At 48.9% G+C, this 6,728-nt stretch overlaps 1 pseudogene; it reads right to left on the reverse strand.

Moving 5' to 3' along the window:
- Window positions 1–4,788: 4,788 nt before the first annotated feature.
- On the reverse strand, window positions 4,789–6,396 carry LOC121156125 (annotated as a pseudogene).
- Window positions 6,397–6,728: the final 332 nt, after the last annotated feature.

A 6,728-nucleotide genomic window follows, 5' to 3' on the forward strand; every position in this document is an offset into this window, starting at 1 on the left:
TGCTCCAAGAATGAAGAAATCCTTCCAAGATCCATTGGCTGATGTAGTCCACCTTTAAGTCTCCATTCGCCCAGATACTCACTGTCAAAGCTTGACTAGGAGAATTGTCCAATTTGTTCTGCCCTCCTTCTGCTATGGTATAAGATGTCCTCTGCAGGCCCCAATGAACTGCCATATCCCCCCATGTGCATCTGGTATGCTGTCCGCTGCACCGTCTTCAGCAACTGAGGAGACCCAGTTCTGACACATGCACTCCATGGTCAGACCACAGATCCTGTGATTTTCACTGTGGTCAGAGTTCTGAGTCCAGGAATCCAAGTGGGAAGGTCACCAACGAAACCTCACAAAGGTGACCCCAGACATGACTCCTATGTGTGCTAGCAAGTATGGAGTCCAGCTCAGTCCATCACCAACATCAGCCTTACACAAACACTAGTGATTGCAATTGTTGGGTCAGTCTGTCCCCTGCCCCATCTCTTACACAAACCAGTGGATGCTGTGGCCCAGCCTAATTCTGCCCACTACACTCTCGGCTCTCACGTCAGCTAGCAGGAATTATAGCCCCGCTGGAGCGACCCCCAGAAACGTCCACCAGGCCCATCCCAGCCATGATGCCTGTACATGCTGGTACGTAGTGCACACTAGTCTGCTTTTTGGCTTTTGTATACACCAATGGGTGCTGCAACCTAGCTCAGCCCAACTGACACCACTATCCAGTCCACACTTACGGTGGTGGGTGCTACCTACCACCTGTCTAACCAGGCCCACTCCCAGCCCTGGTTCTCATGCTCGCCAGTGGGAGCTGAAGCCCATCAGAGGGATGCTCACAATTTCCCTACTAGACTCACTCCAGCCCTGGATCTTGCACTTTCCAGGTGGTTCTGTGGTGTAGCGTGACAGGGCTTGTCCCCAGTCTCAGCACTTGCCAGCTGATGCTGTGGCAAAGCCCAACAAGCCTGCATTTTGGCTCATGCCTGCATCAGCAGATAGGTCACTTAGCTCAGCCTAGCTCTCACCCTAACTCAGCTCACATGCAGGCCAATAGGTCTTGTAGTCCTGCCCAGCCTGGTCTGTCCCCAGTCCCAGTTCCTATGCTCACCAGTGAGAGCAATGACCCAATAAGGGAGTCCCGCAGTGCTCACCCTCCTAAGTGTTACATGCACAAGGGGGTGCTGCAGCCCAGTCTGGCATGATTCACCTGACCTCGCCCATTTGCTGGTGGGTACTGCAGGCTGGCTTGGCCTCTCCTGCCCCCAGTTCCAGCTCATGCTGGTGGGTGCTGCACTGGCTGCTCCACTTCTCATAATACACCTGGGAAGGTAGCACAGAATGGCCCAAGTGCTTGGGCCCTTGTATCCAGGTGGGAGACCCAGAGGAAGCTCCTGGATCCTGGTTTTGGACTAGCCCAGTTCCAGTTGTTGAAGCCATTTTAAGACTAAGCCAGTTCATGGAAAATTCTCTCTCTCTCATCTATAACTCTGTCTTTAAAAGCAAATAAATACTTTTTTCTTTAAAGTGTACACTTGGGCATTGATCATTTTATAGACTTATTTATTATTTGCTTCACCAGTGCCTCTTTAAAAAACACTTGTGGCTCTTTTTTTTTTTAAGATTTATTTATTTTTATTGGAAAGGCAGATATATAGAGAGAAAGAAGGAGAGACAGAGGAAGATCTTCTGTCTGATGTTTCCCTCCTCAAATGAGCGCAATGGCTGGTGCTGAGTCGATCCAAAGCCAGGAGCCAGGAACTTCTTCCAGGTCTCCCATGTGGGTGTAGGGTCCCAAGGCTTTGGGCTGTCCTCAACTGCTTTCTCAGCCCACAAGCAGGGAGCTGGATGGGAAGTGGGGCTGCCAGGATTAGAACCGACCACCCATATGGGATCCTGGCACATTGAAGGCAAGGACTTTAGCTGCTGCGCTATTCATGCTGAGGGAGGCCCAGTCTTAACACATGCACTCCAAGGTTGGAACACATATACTGTGATTTTTCCCTGTGGCCAAGGTTCTGACTCTAGCAATCTAGTTCTTGTGCCAGCCAGCGCAGGGTCAGGTTCAACCTGTCACTTGCACCAGCCAAGCATGCATATCACAATAACCAGGACTGTGTCAGGCTGAAGGTAGGAGCCGGGAATGTAAGCCATGTCTCCTAGGTGTGTGACAGGGATGCAAGTATGTAAGCCATTACTGTTGCTTGGGAACACTTTAGCTGGAAGCTGGAATCAGAAGCAGGGCCATTACTTGAACCCAGGCACTCTGGTACGGGATATAGATATCTCAAGTGGCAGTTTAACGGCTACAAATGCCTACTGTTAGGAATGTATTAAAAGAGAATGAAATGTATACTTACAATGCTTGCGTATAGGCTAGTGCTATAGTGTAGTGGGTTAAGCCACCACCAGGGGGTGCTGACATCTCCTGTAGGTGCACAGTTCAAGACCTGGTTGCCCTACTTTCACTACAGTTCTCTGATAATGTACCTGGAAAAGCAGTGGAGGGTGGCCAAAATGTTTAGGTCCCTGCACCCACATGGGAATCCTAGGAAAATATCCTGATTTCTGGCTTCAGACCAGCCCAACTCTGGCTGCTGCAAGCCATCTCGGGAGTGAACCAGCAGATAGAACAACTGCCTTGTGTCTCCTTCTCTCTCTGTAAATCTTCCTTTCTAATAAATAAGCAAACCTTTTTTTTTTTTTTTAGTGATTAAATAACATTATGAAAGTATGGTTTTTTAGAAGGATTTATTTATATATTTGAAAGGCAGAATTATAGGGAAAAAGAGAGGGAGGAAGAAATTTTGTCCACTGGTTCACTCCCCAAATGCCACAACAGCTAAGGTTGCATCAGGCTAAAATCAGCAGCCTGGACCTCCCTTGGGGTCCCCTACATGAGTGGCAGGGGCCCAAGTTACTTGAGCCATCTTCTGTTGCTTTCCCAGGTGCATTAACAGGGAGCAGGATCTAAAGCAGAATACCCAGTGCTCAAACTAGTATTCATATGGGATGCTGGTATTGCAAACAGTAGCTTACCTCAATGCACCACAATGCCAGCAATTATCATTCTATCACGGTGAAAGAAACAAAAGAAAACCTAGTACCATAAGCTGGTGCTGAGGCATAGCAGGTAAACTTGCTGCCTGAAACACTGACATCCCCTGTGGATGTAGGTTCCTGTCCTGGCTGTTGCACTTTTGATCTACCTCACAGTTAATGGCCTGAGAAAAGCAGTGGATGGTGGCTCAAGTACTTTGCACCCATGTGGGAAGCCTGGATGAAGCTCCTGACTTTAACTGGGCCCACCACTGGCTATTAAAACTACTGGGATAGGGCCCGGCGCGGTGGCGCAAGTGGTTAAAGGTCCTCGCCTTGCACACCCGGGATCCCATATGGGCGCCGGTTCTAATCCCGGCAGCCCCGCTTCCCTTCCAGCTCCCTGCCTGTGGCCTGGGAAAGCAATCGAGGACGGCCCAAAGCTTTGGGAACCTGCACCCGCGTGGGAGACCGGGAAGAGGCTCCTGGCTTCGGATTGGCATAGTATCGGCCCGTTGCGCTCACTTGGGGAGTGAATCATCAGACGGAAGATCTTCCTCTCTGTCTCTCCTCTCTGTATATCTGCCTTTCCAATGAAAAAATCATAAAAATAAATCTTTAAAAAAAAAAAAACTACTGGGATACTGAACCAGGAGACGGAAAATTTTCTCTCTCCCTCTCTTCTATAACTTGGACTTTCAAATAAATAAATTTTTTTAAGGTACATTATTCCAAATCTGACCCCCTTTTGACATCTTTCTCCCAAGTTCAGTCTCTATCACCTCTGACTTACTGGTCTTCTTTTCATTCTTGACTTCCCCGCCTTTAAAAAACAAATTATTTTTTGATGTTTTTTACATAGTTGATAAGGCTGCACACCCATGAGGACCACTGATTAGGGTGGGGAGGGTCAAGGCATGCAGGAAGGTGGGTGGGACAAATGCTTTCAATTTTTCTTCCCTTTTCTCCTGTATCTAGGCAGCAGGAAGGAGCAGAGACCATTCCCATCTGCGAAACTATATCAATATACATGGGGATGGGGAAAACCACTTGATGACATCCTAGAAATTTTAGAAACCCTGATATGAGTAATAATTTTCCTAGGGTATTGCTTGAGTGGTTTTGATAGTTCTGAGACACTGTTGGCTTTTCTGCTCCAAGGTTGAGAAAATCATTCCAAGGTCAACTGGCTGATAGAGTCCACCCTAGGGCAACCATTCCCCCAGATATCTGCTGTCAAAGTTCAGCCAGATGAGTTGTCCAACCTGTTCTATTCTCCATATTCTGATGTGGCACTCGCCATCCTCTACAGGCTCTAATGAGCTGACCACCTTGACCCCATGTACTCTTGGGCATGCCATCCATTGAACAGGCATAAGCAATCAACAAGGCCTGGTCCCAACACATGCATTCCAAGGTCAGACCACATATCCTACTATCTTCTCTTTGGCCAGAGTTTTGAATCCAGTGGTCTAGTTGGGAAGTCCCCCAAGAAACCTCACCTGGGGTGACTCCAGACCTGACTCTTACATGTGGCAGCCAGTACAAGGTCTGATTCAGTCCATCACCTGCAGCAGACTACGCACACACTGGTGACTGTAGTTGCCTGGCCAGCTCTGCCCCAGCTCCACATCCTATGCCAACCTATGGGTTCTATGACCTGGCCCAGCCCAGCCCAGCATACCACAGACCTGGCCCTTCCCTTTCCTTTGGCTGCAGTGAGCAGCACTACTACACCTTAGTTTTATTCCTGCTGCTGCCTCAGGGCACTGCTGTCAAAGACCCCGTGAAGAAGGCTCCCTGGGGGAGGAGAGGCCCACTAAGGCAGACATTTAGAAAACATAGGTGTGTGCTGAGGTCAGTTCTGGAAGCGTCTACCATGGTCCTCATTTTAATCTTCAGGAGCTGATGATACAGATGACAAATGTCTCTGGCCCTTGAGTTCTGTGAAACCATCCTCCCCTCTGCACTCTGCTCTGGCTGCCTTTGTGCCCGTTTCCTCCTGATCGGCCCTCGGACAGCCCTCGTCTCAGGAAGGGCCCTGGCTCTCTTCTTTGGGCTTCCCCATCACAGCCTCCAGTCTCAGAGCTTTCCACACGGTAACAGTACTGATACTGTCCTCCAACCTCTGCCTTCATCCCACCTAGAACACAGCCCCTGCCCCCACTGTTTCTCCTTCCGGATGTCACCAGAGCATTAAGCACTTATGTCATAACGAACTCCTGGCTTTGTCTCTGACACCTGTCTTTCCGGCCTTCCCTGCTGAGCAAAGGATAAAGTGGTCACCCCGCTGACCATGCAGACAGCTCCTTCCTTTCTCTTGCACCTCTCAAACTTCACTTCCCCTTAACCCTTCATTCTGCCTTCCAAATCTTGCTTGAATCTGTCCACTTCTCCCCAGTGCAACCTTGTAACCATCACCTGTTCCCCAGGTGACTGCAACAGACTCCGGCTTCCTGCGGTCTGCTGACTAGCAGCCAGATGCATCTTTTAAAAATACAAGTCCGATATTATTTGCCTAAAAGCTGCCAAAGACTTCTTTCCCACTGCCCTTGGCAAAACTCCATATCTGTGTCGAGGTCTACAGGCTGGACACGTCTGGGCTCTAGCAGCCCCGCTGACATCTCCACCTGCCCTCTGTCCCACTAAGCCCCAGCTGCTGCCTTCTCTATTTCTTGACTGTGCCAAGTTCTATTCCACTTCAAGGTCTTCCATTTTCCACTGCCCAGGACATTCTTGGCTAAGTCACAGGATTAACTCCTTCTTAATCTTTAGGATTTGGCATCTACTCTAAGAGTTGTTAATGACCATGACCTTCCCTGCCTATATGACTTCCTCCATTTTCTGTCTTATCCTAAGATTATCCTCCTGCAGTATGTCTTTTGTTTTTTTTTTTTATGGTGAAAAACATATATTTAGAATTAGAAAGCTGGATGTAGGAGCATCATAATCAGGAGCCAACCACACATACGCCTTCTTTTCTCCATCAGGCCTGTTCAGGGTATTGACTTGGCCACATCAATGTCAGAGCTTCTTCACGGCTTGTTTGATCTGGTGCTTGTTGGCCTTGACATCCACAATGAACACGAGTGTGTTGTCTTCTATCTTCATAGTGGTCTCTGTGGTCAGGGGGAACTTGATGATGGTGTAGTGGTCAAGCTTGTTTCTCCTAGGGGCGCCCTTCCGGGGGTATTTGGGCTATGGGCGCAGGCGCTGCATCTTGGGCAGCTGGAATGTGGGTGACATGCAGATCATCTTCTTCTTGTGGCCGTGGACACCTTTCAGCATCGCCTTCTTGGCCTTCAGAGCCTTCGCTTTGGCTTCGGGTTTTGGAGGGGCAGGAGCTTCCTCCTTCACCTTCAGTGCCATCTTGGTGAAACGGTGAAGCATGTCTTCAATTACATATTGTTAAAAATTTATTTGAATGGCAGAGTTACACAGAGAGACAGAGAGTGAAAGACCTCCCATCTACTGGGCCATTCTTCAGAAGGTTGCCATGGCCCAGAGATGAGTCGAGCCAAAGCCAGGAACCAGGAGTTAGGAGCTTCATTCAGTTCTCCCATGTGGCTACGGAGGCCCAACCACTTTCCCAAGGTATATCAGCAGAAAGCTGGCTCAGAAGTAGAGCAGCCGAGACTCAATCTAGCACCCAATTGGGATGCCAGCATAGCAGGAACACCTAACTGGTGGTACTACAACAT

The sequence above is a fragment of the Ochotona curzoniae genome, unplaced genomic scaffold (assembly GCF_017591425.1).
Source record: "Ochotona curzoniae isolate NIBS_2020 unplaced genomic scaffold, NIBS_Ocur_1.0 contig_3255, whole genome shotgun sequence".
In the NCBI taxonomy this organism is placed as follows: Eukaryota; Metazoa; Chordata; class Mammalia; order Lagomorpha; family Ochotonidae; genus Ochotona; species Ochotona curzoniae.